A 13,548-nucleotide genomic window follows, 5' to 3' on the forward strand; every position below is an offset into this window, starting at 1 on the left:
AACCAGACTCACTTGTAGCTTCTGTTGCTCTCCCTAGCTATTTCCAAAGCATCCAGGATAGGTTCATCTAAAGACATTCTGACTCATCTTGGACACGATCCACTTACTCTGTGGACCGTGTTCACAGAACCTGGAGTCCCTGCTCACCTTCCCTGACCCCTTATTGCTGGGTCATGTTCACAAGTTTCTGTCTCTTTTTGTTCCCAGTCCCGGTACCAGCTCAGGTCCAATCAGCTTCTGAACCTCTACTGTGCAGTGCCTGAGACAAGGTGGAGGAGACATGGACAGTAAAGCTCAGCCAGGTGCAGACTGCAGCCTGGAAGCAAAGGCTGAGACAGGGTGGGAGAGACACCGACAGTATGCTCAGCCAGGTGCAGACTGCAGCCTGGAAGCAAAGGCTGAGACAGGGTGGGAGAGACACAGACAGTAAAGCTCAGCCAGGTGCAGACTGCAGAATGGAAGCAAAGGCTGAGACAGGGTGGGAGAGACACCAACAGTAAAGCTCAGCCAGGTGCAGACTGCAGCCTGGAAGCAAAGGCTGAGACAGGGTGGGAGAGACACCGACAGTAAAGCTCAGCCAGGTGCAGACTGCAGCCTGGAAGCAAAGGCTGAGACAGGGTGGGAGAGACACGGACAGTAAAGCTCAGCCAGGTGCAGACTGCAGCCTGGAAGCAAAGGCTGAGACAGGGTGGGAGAGACACCGACAGTAAAGCTCAGCCAGGTGCAGACTGCAGCCTGGAAGCAAAGGCTGAGACAGGGTGGGAGAGACACCGACAGTACGCTCAGCCAGGTGCAGACTGCAGCCTGGAAGCAAAGGCTGAGACGGTGGGAGAGACACCGACAGTAAGCTCAGCCAGGTGCAGACTGCAGCCTGGAAGCAAAGGCTGAGACAGGGTGGGAGAGACACCGACAGTAAGCTCAGCCAGGTGCAGACTGCAGCCTGGAAGCAAAGGCTGAGACAGGGTGGGAGGGACACGGACAGTAAAGCTCAGCCAGGTGCAGACTGCAGAATGGAAGCAAAGGCTGAGACGGTGGGAGAGACACGGACAGTAAAGCTCAGCCAGGTGCAGACTGCAGCCTGGAAGCAAAGGCTGAGACAGGGTGGGAGAGACACGGACAGTAAAGCTCAGCCAGGTGCAGACTGCAGCCTGGGAGCAAAGGCTGAGACAGGGTGGGAGAGACACGGACAGTAAAGCTCAGCCAGGTGCAGACTGCAGCCTGGGAGCAAAGGCTGAGACAGGGTGGGAGAGACACGGACAGTAAAGCTCAGCCAGGTGCAGACTGCAGCCTGGAAGCAAAGGCTGAGACAGGGTGGGAGAGACACGGACAGTAAAGCTCAGCCAGGTGCAGACTGCAGCCTGGAAGCAAAGGCTGAGACAGGGTGGGAGAGACACGGACAGTAAAGCTCAGCCAGGTGCAGACTGCAGCCTGGAAGCAAAGGCAGTGGCACCCTCTTTCGGGGCATTTCTGGTCACTTCAGTCTGCTGGGGGGATTCCGTGTCTCACCAGGAGACTCAGGCATGGACCTGGGTTGCCACTTTCTTCCTGTTACATGGATCTCTCTACCATGCCCCAGACCCAACACCTCAGCCTTCTCAAAGCTGCACTGCAGAAGTTCTAGCCAGAGCAGCCTGGTAAGAGAAAGACGTCAAGAGCATCCAAATACTTCCTTCCAAATGAGGAAGCCAAATGGTCCTTGTTTGCATTCAACGTGATCTTATATATAGAAAACCCTAAAAGCTTTATCAAAACATTCTTAGAACAAACAAATTCAGTAAAGTTGCAGGATACAAAATTAACATACAAAAACCAGTAACATTTCTACATACCAACCACAAACTACCAAAAAAAACCAGGAAAGCAATTCCATTTACAATAGCTACCAAAACCAAAAAACAAACCTAGGAATAAATTTAACCAATGAGGCCGGGCGCGGTGGCTCATACCTGTAATACTAACCCTTTGGGAGGCCGAGATGGTGGGTCACGAGGTCAGGAGATTGAGACCATCCTGGCTAATACAGTGAAACCCCATCTCTACTAAAAATACAAAAAATTAGCCGGGCCTGGTGGCACACACCTGCAGTTCCAGCTACTCGGGAGGCTGAGGCAGGAGAATTGCTTGAACCTGGGCGTTGGAGGTTGCAGTGAGCCGAGATGGCACCATCGCACTCCAGCCTGGACGACAGAGCCGGACTCTGTCTCAAAAAAAAAAAAAAAAAAAAAGAAAATTAACCAATGAGGTTAAAGAGCTCTACAAGGAAAACTATAAAACACTGATGAAAGAAGCTGAATAGGTCACACACACACACAAAACGGAAAGTCATCTCATGTTCATGGATTGGAATAATTAATTTGGTGAAAATGACAATACTACCAAAAGCAATTTACAGATTAAATGCAATCCCCATCAAAATACCAATGACATTCTTAACAGCAATAGGGAAAAAAATCCCGAAATTCATATACAATGACAGAAGACGCTGAACAGCCTAAATGAATCCTGAGCAAAAAGAACAAAGCTGAAGGCATCACACTACTTTAAAATATAGTACAAAGCTATAATAATCAAAACAGCATGGGCCAGGCACAGTGGCTCATACCTATAATCCCGGAATTTTGGGAGGCCAAGGTGGGCAGCTCACATGAGGCCAGGAGTTTGTGACCAGCCTGGCCAACATAGCAAAACTCCATCTCTACTAAAAATACAAAAATCAGCCTGGCGTAGTGGTGCACACATGTAATCCCAGCTACTTGGGAGGATGTCTTGAACCTGGGGGCAGAATTTGCAGTGAGCCAAAGTTGTGCCACTGCACTCCAGCCTGGGGAACAGAGTGAGACCCTGTCTCAAAAAACAAAACCCAGCATGTCACTGATATAAAAACAGACACACAGATCAATAGAACAAAATAGAGAACCCAGAAATAAGTCCATATATTTAGTGAACTGATTTTCAACAAAGGTGCCAAGAACATTCACTGGGGAAAGAGCAGTGAATAGTGCTGGGAAAACTGGAAATACATTTTGAGGATATGCAGAAAAATGAAACTAGAACCCTATCTTGTCTGGGTGCAGTGGCTCATGCCTGTAATCTCAGCACTTTGGGAGGCCGAGGTGGGCAGATCATTTGAGGTCAGGAGTTTGAGACCAGCCTGGCCAACATGGTGAAACCTGTCTACTAAAAATACAAAAATTAGCCAGGTGTGGTGGCACACACCTGTAATCCCAGCTACTTGGGAGGCTGAGGCAGGAGAATTGCTTGAACCAGGGAGTGGAGCGGGGAGTGGAGGTTGCAGTGAGCTGAGAGCACGCCACTTCACTCCAGCCTGGGAGAAAGAGTGAGACTCTGTAAAACAAACCAAAACCAAAAAAAAAAAAAAAACTATCTCTCACCATATACGAAAATCAAATCAAAATAGATTAAAGATTAAAGACATAAATGTAAAACCTGAAAGTATGAAACTACTAGAAGAAAACATTGGGGAAATGCTTCAGGACACTGGTCTGGGCAAAGATTTTTTGGGTAAGAGCTCAAAAGCCAAGGCAACAAAAGCTAAAATAGATAAGTGGGATTACATCACTCTAAAAACCTGCACAGCCAAGGAAACAACAGAGACAACCTACAGAATGGGAGAAATTTTTTACTAACTATCCATCTGACAAGGGATTAATGACCAGAATATCCTACAGAAATGGGTTTGCCAAAAGAAAAAGAAAAAAAGAAAATAGGCCAGGCGCAGTGGCTCACACCTGTAATCCCAGCACTTTGGGAGGCCGAGGTGGGCGGATCACTTGAGGTCAGGAGATAGAGACCATCCTGGCCAACATAGTAAAACCCCATCTCTACTAAAAAGACAAAAATTAGCTGGGCGTGGTGGTGCACACCTGTAGTCCAGCTACTTGGGAGGCTGAGGCAGGAGAATCACTTGAACCCGGGAAGCGGAGGTTGCAGTGAGCCAAGACTGCGCCATTGCACTCCAGCGTGGGTGACAGAGTGAGACTCTGTCTCAAAAAAAAAAAAAAAAGGTTAATATTTCTTTCTGTCCTAAAGCCATCTGTCTCTTCATTTGACATACCCACTGGACAATTTCATACACTTCCATGGCTAGATTATCTTCTGCAGATGTTGGTGGCACCTAACCTCTAGTCCACATCTCCTGAATTTCCTATCTATATATCCAACTTTCTACAGGACATCTTTATTTGCATGTCTCGAAATGCCTTTTAAATCAAACTCATCATCTCCCAACACTCTCATTTGCCACTGTATCTCAAGTACCCAGGAAACACATTAAGCCTCTAAAAAACGTTAATGGCCACTGTGGCTCACACCTGTAATGCCAACATTTTGGGAGGCTGAGACGGGAGAATCCCTTAAGGCAAGGAGTTTGAGACCAGCCTGGCCACATGCATGTGTAAATGTCAAAATATCACATGTGCCCCATAAATACATACAATTATTATATATCACTACAGGCAACATATTGAGACTGTCTCTTAAAAAAAAAAATCGGCCGGGCGCAGTGGCTCACGCCTGTAATCCCAGCACTTTGGGAAGCTGAGGCAGGCGGATCACGAGGTCAGGAGATCGAGACCATCCTGGCTAACACGGTGAAACCCCGTCTCTACTAAAAATACAAAAAATTAGCTGGGCGTGGTGGCAGGCACCTGTAGTCCCGGCTACTCGGGAGGCTGAGGCAGGAGAATGGCGTGAACCCGGGAGGCGGAGCTTGTAGTGAGCCGAGATCGCGCCACTGCACTCCAGCCTGGGCGAAAGAGCGAGACTCTGTCTCCAAAAAAAAAAAAAAGAAAGATCAAATGATCAAATGATGTGAGGCTGTGGTGCCTGCTTTGTAGAAATGAAAGGATCTAATTGAAGACAGAAGTTTTGGGCACAGAGGCCACAGCCCAAATCCTTCACCTAAAATCACTATTTCTGAGCTACTTTTTAAACTTTAAAATAAAAGGAAAAAATAAAAAATAAAATAAAATAAAAGGAGGCTGGGCGTGGTGGCTCATGCCTGTAATCCCAGCACTTTGGGAGGCTGAGGTAGGTGGATAGCTTGAGGCCAGGAGTTCAAGACCAGCCTGGCCAACATGGCAAAACCCTGTCTTTACTAAAAATACAAAAATTAGCCGGGCGTGGTGGTGTGCGCCTGTAATCCCAGCTACTCAGGAAGCTGAGGCACAAGAACCGATTGAACCCGGGAGGTGGAGGTTGCAGTGAGCTGAGATCACACCAGCCTGGCTGACAGAGTGAGACTCTGCCTCAAAATAAATAAATAAAAACAAAATAAAATAAAATGTAAAAAGAAATAGGTAACATTAAATACAGTAATACATTTTATTTACCTTAAATCCAAAATATAATTCCAAATGCAATCAATATAAAAAAATCATCGGCGAGAGATTTGATTTGATTTTTCATACTGAGTCTTTGAAATCAAGTGTTTTCATTTGTGGCACATGTCGATTTGGACGGGGCACTTTCCAGGTGTCTGATGGCCACGTGGGGCTTGGGCCCACCATGCTGGACACTGCAGGTCCTGACTAAAGGGGCGCTGGGGTGGGTGAACTGCTGCCTGGCCCCACTTCTGGACCCTCCTCTCCTGCAGCCCTCCCCACAGGGCCTGCCACTTCTCCCGCTCCCTGCCCCAGGCCACTGTTGGGGAGGTCAGCATAGCCCTTGTCCCCTAAGTTAAATGGAGGGGCAAATCTGCAAGCTTCTGCCCAAAACGTCTCGGAGTGGACACTTCAACCTGGCAGCAACTCTGGGGCCAGTTAGCTTGGATTTCTACATAACGGGCAGAATGTCATAGGCTCCCACAAGGAAGCAGCGCCCTCCACCCAGCTCTGTGGCCTTTGGCTCTAATCTGACACTGTATGGGTGGCCAGGCCCCCAGGCTGGACCCACAGCAGCCTCCCACTACCGCCAGTGGCCTGAGATTGGCAGTTAGAACTCAGATCCTGAAACTAAACCACATCCTGCAGAGCACTAAGCAAGGGACTCACTTTATGATCTAAGATCCAAACTCCTTTGTGAACGCCCCATTGTCTGGCTTGGGGAAAAAAGCCTGTCACTAACTGAGGAGTCTAGTTACTCACACTTCTTCACCAGCAGCCCAAGGTTGACAGGGGGTAGGGGGAGATCACGTTGCATTAGAAAAAGAAATCCCCCAGCCTATGGGACACAAGCTCCTTTCACCTGTGCTCCTCCTCTCCTGCTCAGCGTCACACTTGGCCTGCAATCACCCACAACTGTCCTCCTCCCACACACAGCTGCTGTGGAAGGCAGGAGGTGGTTCTGTGGGCGTGGGGGAGACCCTGGTGGCACTCTTAGCAGCCTGACCTCTGTGCCTCCGTGTCTCACCTGCAAAGGAGGGCATCTCCTGTCTCACAGGTGCTTGTGAGGACGAGCTGAGAGACCAGCTTTTGAACGGGGAGGGGCTGTGACATGTCAGGGCTGTTCTGGACCCAGAGTTACTGCAGTGAACCAGAAAGATTGTGCTGCAGGAGCCGAGGAAGTTGCCCTGACAGGCCTGGAAGTGGCTTAGGCTTGGATCCTCCATCCCTGTGCACCTGGCGTTGGGCAGACCAGCCTCCCTGGGGCAATGCCCACTGAGAAGCTGCAAAGCATCCTCCTGGACCATCCGTACCCTGGGGGGACATCCCTTGGTCCCTCTGTACACTGCAGACCGGCCCCTCTTGAGGGACACACAGACTTGGGCAAGGCAGGAGCCAAGGGCAGTGAAGCAAACCTGTCAAGGTGCTGCCGTTCCCTTGGGTGTCTCCCGCCAAGCGGCCTCCATTCTCAAGGAAGGGAGCACCGGCCACCTGTATGCATCCACCGCGCGAGTGTGCAGGGGCAGGCTTGCCAGGATGGAGCGGCCTTGCCACCCACTGCCCACGAAGGCATCCTGGCACACCCAGCATGGTCTGAAACCCTTGTATGAAGGAGGAGCTTCTCACAGCCTGCTGCTGCCCCAGCCACAAGAAACACAGGAGCACAGGTAGGGCCCACGGAGTCCTTGAGGCCTGCTACGAGGGGCCAGTAACTACGTTTACGCCAGCAGCCATAAGCACAGGGACACAGGCAGATACCACCAGCCTGGGAAGGACGGGTGCGGTGGCTCATGTGCCACCTGCCTTCTTGCCGCAGCAGGCCTGTGGCCACTCTCTGGCTCTGCCTGTCCCCATGCAGGCTGGACCTGTGGGGCACTGGTCCTGGGAGGACTTGAGGTCATGGGAGACTCTGACCCTGCCCCCAAGGAGTCTAGGGGAGCTCAGAGGTGCTCAGCTGGAGACAGGCCTGTGAGGGAAAACTGTCATTCACGCCGCAGGCCACATAAGAGTGACCAAGAGGTCACAGGTCTGAAAGGACACTGGCGAGGAAGATCGGGAGGGTACCAGTGGGGCCAGATGAGGACTCCGGGGCCCTGAGGCCTGAGAACAACCTTCACTTGCCGTGAGACACACCTGACGGCCGCACCTGCCGCTGATGTGGAGGCAGCCAGAGCTGCGGCCAGGAGTTCAGGACCAGCCTGTCAGCAGCTGCCAGAGAGGCCCCACCAGGCACCCCCAGTGCCGCTCACCTGCCAGGCTCTAAGCTCTGGAGCTGTGTCTGTTCTCAGAGCCCACCCCAAGGAGGCAAGACACTGTTGGGCCTCACAAGCCCTGTGCCCCGGCTGTTGCCTGCATCTACATGGCCCAGCAATCCAAGCCGGCTCATCCGGCAGCTCCAGGGCCCCTCCGCGTTCGTGGGTCTTTGTGAACTGGGGAGAGCTGGAGAGAGGCCCCTCCGCGTTCGTGGGTCTTTGTGAGCTGGGGAGAGCTGGAGAGAGGCCCCTCCGCGTTCGTGGGTCTTTGTGAGCTGGGGAGAGCTGGAGAGAGGCCCCTCCGCGTTCGTGGGTCTTTGTGAGCTGGGGAGAGCTGGAGAGAGGCCCCTCCGCGAAACAGTCTGGGCCTCAATGATGAGTCAAGACTCAGGTCCAGTCCCGGTGGCCGGCCACCCTCCCTCCTCTAGGACACCCTCCTCTTGTCCATCACACCAGGACGTCCCCTTCTCCTCCCTCTAACTTCCACTGAGAATGGCCGGCCGTCCACGGGCTCCACTCCCCTAGCCAGGGCTACCGTCCTCACAACCCGGCTTGAGGTCTGAGCTACCGGCTGAGGGTTTCTGCCCTGGGCTCTAGCCGTGGCCTCCTGGCTCCTTTGTTTTCTTTCTTTTCTTTTCTTTTTTTTTTTGAGACAAGGTCTGGTTCCATCACCCAGGCTGGAGTGCAGTGTCGTGATCTTGGCTCACTGCAACCTCCGCCTCCCAGGTCAAGTGATTCTCCTGCCTCAGCCTCCTGAGTAGCTGGGACTACAGGTGCCCGCCACCACGCCTGGCTAATTTTTGTATTTTTTGTAGAGACAGGGTCTTGCCATGTTGCCCCATCTGATCTAGAACTCGTGAGCTCAAGCCATTTGCCCTCTTTGGCCTCCCAAAGTGCTGGGATTATACGCATGAGCCACCGTGCCCGGCTGACTCCTTTTTCTGAAACTCTTGAAAACTTCTTGTCTCTAGACCTGCTCAAATTCAAAATCTACTCCCAAACCCCAAGACTGCAAAGAAACAACAGTCAAATCCCAGCCATCCCCAGCCACAAGCCCAAGGCTGATGGACAGACCCCCACCTAGACCCAAAGTGCGCCTCTGTCCTGGGGGGACAGACCCGGCCTGGACCCCTCTGTGCTGAGCCCCTCTGGTCCTGGGCACCTCAGCAGTCCCACCAACCTCTCACCACACCATCTCTGTTGTCAGTCGGGTGCTGCAGAGTCTGCAATGGTGGTTGATTGATAGCTCCCCCTCTCCTCCATGGTACAGCCCCCACCAGCAATGCAGCTGTTCCTGTTCAACAACAGGCCCCGAATGACCAACATGACAACATGGAGGTCCTAACAGCTGCTAATCGAACCCCAGGTTTCTCCTGCTTGAACCCAGGGAAGGATCCCTTGCCTCCTGAGATGCACATCAAACGGCCATGTGCTGCTGAAGGGCCTGGAAACCCAGCCTCGCCTGACCTCACCTCTCCTCACCCTCACCTGGAATGACCACAGTCCCTGCACCAGGGCAAAGCCAATCGCTGTCATTCAGGCTGCTCCTCCCTGACCGACCGTCTCCCCTCAGGACCCCTGGTGCCCTGCACAGCAGGCACGGAGAAGACCCTCCAAGGCCACGGCAGTAGATACCCTCTCCCAGCCCATGTCACCGGGTCCTCAAGCTGGAACCCTCACTGTCGACTCATAACCAGCCCGTGTGGCACTGCTTCCTGAGGCTGCCTGCCCCTGGACATCCCTGGTGTGATGGCAGCACGGCCATCCCCAACGCACAGCAGAGCCTCCATCTCCAGGGCCTCTGTGCCATCCTCCTCTGTGTGTGTGCAGCAGCCTCTACTGCTGTTCCCAAAACCCCAGTCCTGTGGCTGCTCTGGCACTCGTGGGTCTCTGTATGGCATGGTGCCCAGGTGGGGCCAGCTGTCTGCCCCAGCCCTCCGTGAGGTGGGCGCTGTGGCTCTTGGAGGCTCCTGGCTCCTAGTTCTCTGTCCTCCGAAACTTCTGAGCTCCCAGGCCCACTCCAAGTTGTGGCCTGGCCTATGGCAGTGGGGCTGTGTCCACCCTGTTCACACTTACCCACCTCTGCTAGGGTCCCTTGGGAGCACTCTCCCCCGTTTCTGGCTGGGTGAGGATCCAGGGCGCCTCCCCTCGTTCCAGCAGGGAGATTAGCTCAGGTTTGCAGGCTGGGAATCCTGCTTGAGGAAAACAGTCCAGAGGCCTGGAGTGAGCCTGGGGAGGCGCAGCAGGCAGGGCCTGAACCGGGGGACCCTCATACCCAGCTAGCTAGGCGGGCTGCCCACAGGACACTTGAAGGGTAGGAAGCGGCTGCCAAGATCTCACCCCCAGAGATGCCCAACTGGCATAAGCCTCCAGTCTCTCTTGATTTGGCTGTTAGAGAAAAGCAGATTCTGCTTGTGGTTGTCGTCATGCCGTCCCAAACAGATCATCACTACAGGGAGGCGCGATCTCTGTACTCTGATGGGTGTGGCATGGGTGAGGATTGACTGTCCAGGGTGCCTTCCAGGAACACCTACAGCACCACGACCTGATGCTCACCTCACCCCATCCCACAGCAGCCCAGTGCCCTCCTGGCAGTGCCCACTCCTCCCCAGCTCACCCATCAGGCACTGTTCCTCCCTAGGTGTTCTCTCCACTGCATAGAGGCTTGGACCCAATTTCACTAAGACATTTTGAAACCATGCACCAGGGAGTGTGTGCATAGAATGAAGAACCTTTTGTTTGCAGGGCTCCGTCCCTGCTCTCCAGGGTCACCCAAGCATTTGGGGCCTTGATCCTGGAGAGGCTGCTCCCTCCAGGGCTAGCTAATTCCCAGAGACAGCAAACACTCCCCTTCCAGTGCACCTTTTTTTTTTTTTTGAGACGGAGTCTCGCTCTGTCACCCAGGCTGGAGTGCAGTGGCGTGATCTGGGCTCACTGTAGCCTCTGCCTCCCGGGTGCAGGCGATTCTCCCACCTCAGCCTCCCGAATACCTGGGACTACATGCGTGCACCACCACACCCTGCTAATTTTTTTGTATTTTAATAGAGACGAGGTTTCACCATGTTGGCCAGGCTGGTCTCACCTCAGGTGATCTGCCCTCCTCGGCCTCCAAAGTGATGGGATTACAAGCGTGAGCCACTGTGCCCAGCCCCAGTGCACCTTTGAGACACAAACCAACCAATCCAGAGTCCACAACTATCTCCCTCCCTTATCACACGGTCACTCACCAAGCCAATATTTCCCCTGCCCTAAGTCACCCGAGGGCCAGGTACCTGACAAGAAGGGGCCACCCCTACAGCCCCGAGCCTGCCACAATTGTTCAAATAGTCCAATCGTGAGCTCACTCTGCATACCTACCCTGCCTGCCCTCTCCTTCCAGAGAAAATAAAGGCTCCGGCCAAACTCAGTCCTCTCCCCCTTTCTGCCTCCTGGCCATCCCTGGTCCTTCTCATGTCGCCCTGTGTGCCCTGCCCAGTTTCCAGGGACCCACGACTATAACTTCTTCCTTCACAACAGTCATTCTCACGTGTGCATGCCTTACCACACCTGTTAAATCCACGGGTCCGGGCGCGGTTGCTCACGCCTGTAATCCCAGCACTTTGGGAGACCGAGGCGGGCAGATCTCCTGAGGTCAGGAGTTCGAGACCAGCCTGGCTAACATGGTGAAACCCCGTTTCTACTAAAAATACAAAAAATTAGCCAGGCGTGGTGGCAGGTGCCTGTAATCTCAGCTACTCGGGAGGCCGAGGCAGGAGAATCGCTTGAACACGGGAGCAGAGGTTGCAGTGAGCTGAGACTGCGTCATTGCACTCCAGCCTGGGCAACAAAAGTGAAACTCTGCCTTAAAAAACAAACAAACAAACAAAAAACAAATCCAGGGTACATTTGAACTCACCTTGAGATGTGGGTGTCTGCAGATGGCAAGGGACCTGTGGAGGGGCTCTGTGGATTGGAAGCACCATTGCTCTGGGCTGTCCACTCGGATACGGAGAGTGCTGTTGGAAATGCAGCACCTTGAAAGTGTCTCTGTAGTTGAGATTTTTCCCTGGAAACATTTACAGCTTGGAACTGTTCTATCTGGCCAAATATGAGGAGGCTAGAGTTGCCCCAAAAGTGGCAGCAAGGGAGTTGCCTCAAAAGACTTCCCCAAACAGTCCCGCGATGGAATTGGTTGGGATTCCAAGGAAAGAAGCCCTAAACACCAGGGTGATCAGTCCAGAGCATTTCTTCCGGAAATTTTCACATGGAGCTTCAGCTTTCTTGGGATCGATGGTGAGGCAAGTGATGCTCCACCCAGGTACATTTGCAGCAAGGGAGTCTGGCTATGGAGCTTAGATGAGAGTTTAAGGGATTGGGCTCAGGGCAGGGCCAGTTTCTACGTGTTTAGCAATAGGGTTGATCGTGTTTTCGAGCAACCTAAACAGCTTTATCAGGGAATGTGCCCGGCCCCATTGAACTGGGTTCAAGGCTGCAGGGAACACGCAATGGCCAGGTCCCAGAGCAATCAAAGGACTCTGTGTTTCTCAATCAGTAGAGAAAGAAAAGGGGGGAACTGGAAGACCCCGTGAATCCCAATCTCAGATAGGAATGAGCAATCCAGGCTGGCCCAGAGCATAAGCACCGTGACCATGTGAGGGCCTGAGCGTGCCTGGCTGTGGAGGGTCTGCTTGCTCAGTGGCCTCTAGACTCAGCCGGGCAGTGGATGCTGTGGATGGAGGAAGCCCCCTCGCCCCAGACAGGACCTCAGGGCCTCAGAGCCCTGGCATCTGCACCCTGGACACAAGGAAGGTGCCTATGAGGTGGATGCTCTAGCCAGGCTTTCTCCCCCTCCTGCTCCTGTGTTACCCTGGTGTGCCCCCCTCACCTGCAGCAGGCCAGGTTGGGGCATAGGGTTGCCGGCCCCTACCAGCCCTGGGGGTCTGGAGGGCGGCTGGGGACGCAGACCCCCTGTCCTTCTCTATCCTTCGCGACATGCTCCTTGAGCAGCTGCAGTCCACTTAGGTGACCAGAGAGGATGTGGGGCTGAGGGAGCCGAACTCGGGGCAGCAGGGGCGGGGGTGGGAGTGCCGGGATCATCCGCACCGGGAGAGGCGAGGCCGGCGTCTGTTTTTCACCTGGGCCTCCCTGGGGGGCTGGGGGCTGCCTGACTCTTCCCTCCTTTGGTTTGCGCAAGTTTTCCCGCGCGGGTTCGGATCAACACGCCGGGGGAGCCCGGCTTACGTCCCTCCTGGACCCCCGCCCCGTTCTTCCCGTGGGGAGGGGCGCGTCAGGCGGACCTGGCACCCTCCGGCTGCTGGGCTTCGCCGGGAGCCACGCGGGGAGGTCCAGGCAGTCGGGAGGCAGGCAGCGTCCTCGCCGAGGCTGCGAGTCCGTGGCCGTCCGGGGGAGGCGCGCAGGCTCTGCCGGACGCAGAAGGAACCCGAAGGAGGCGGGGTGGAGGGCGGTGCGGGGCCGGGGAGGGGCGAGGCGAGTGGCGAGCGGACGCCGGGCCCGGCCTCGGGCAACTCCGAGGGGCGCCCTTCCTCGGGGTCCCGGAGGCTCTGCGACCCCGCGGCCGCTCCAGCGGCTCACTGGGGACAAGGCCCGAGCCAGGCGTCTCCGCGAGGCGGGGCCCGGAGCGCGCCCAGCAGGCGCTTCCTGTCGCAGGGACGCGGGGGAGCGGCGCCTGAACAGCCTCGGTGGGAACCAGCGCCCGAAGCTGGTGATCCGGGGTGTGCAGGGCCCAGCCGGGCGATCCCCTGGATCTCCGCCAGCCTCGCCCCGACTCCGCTCCTCCCACCCGCCAGCGAGGACCGAGCCTCGGAGTCCGCAACTCCCGGCCCGCGTCCCCAGCTCCCGGCCCCGGCCCCGCCCCGCCCCTGCTCAGGCACCGCCCACTCCGGGCTCTGGGCCCTCCTCTCCCTCGCGGCTCCGCCCCCTGCCCGCCTCTGACTGTACCCCGCCCCCAGGCGCCA

The 13,548-nt window shown here is 54.8% G+C and overlaps 1 long non-coding RNA gene across 1 annotated transcript; it reads right to left on the reverse strand.

Moving 5' to 3' along the window:
* Positions 1-1,740: 1,740 nt before the first annotated feature.
* LOC129524101 (uncharacterized) lies at positions 1,741-13,435 on the reverse strand. The gene is made up of 2 exons (XR_010134848.1): positions 9,675-13,435; positions 1,741-2,197 (listed from the first exon to the last, which is right to left on the reverse strand). It is a non-coding gene; the product is annotated as an uncharacterized lncRNA (long non-coding RNA).
* Positions 13,436-13,548: the final 113 nt, after the last annotated feature.

This window comes from Gorilla gorilla, chromosome 7 (assembly GCF_029281585.2).
Source record: "Gorilla gorilla gorilla isolate KB3781 chromosome 7, NHGRI_mGorGor1-v2.1_pri, whole genome shotgun sequence".
NCBI classification, from domain to species: Eukaryota; Metazoa; Chordata; class Mammalia; order Primates; family Hominidae; genus Gorilla; species Gorilla gorilla.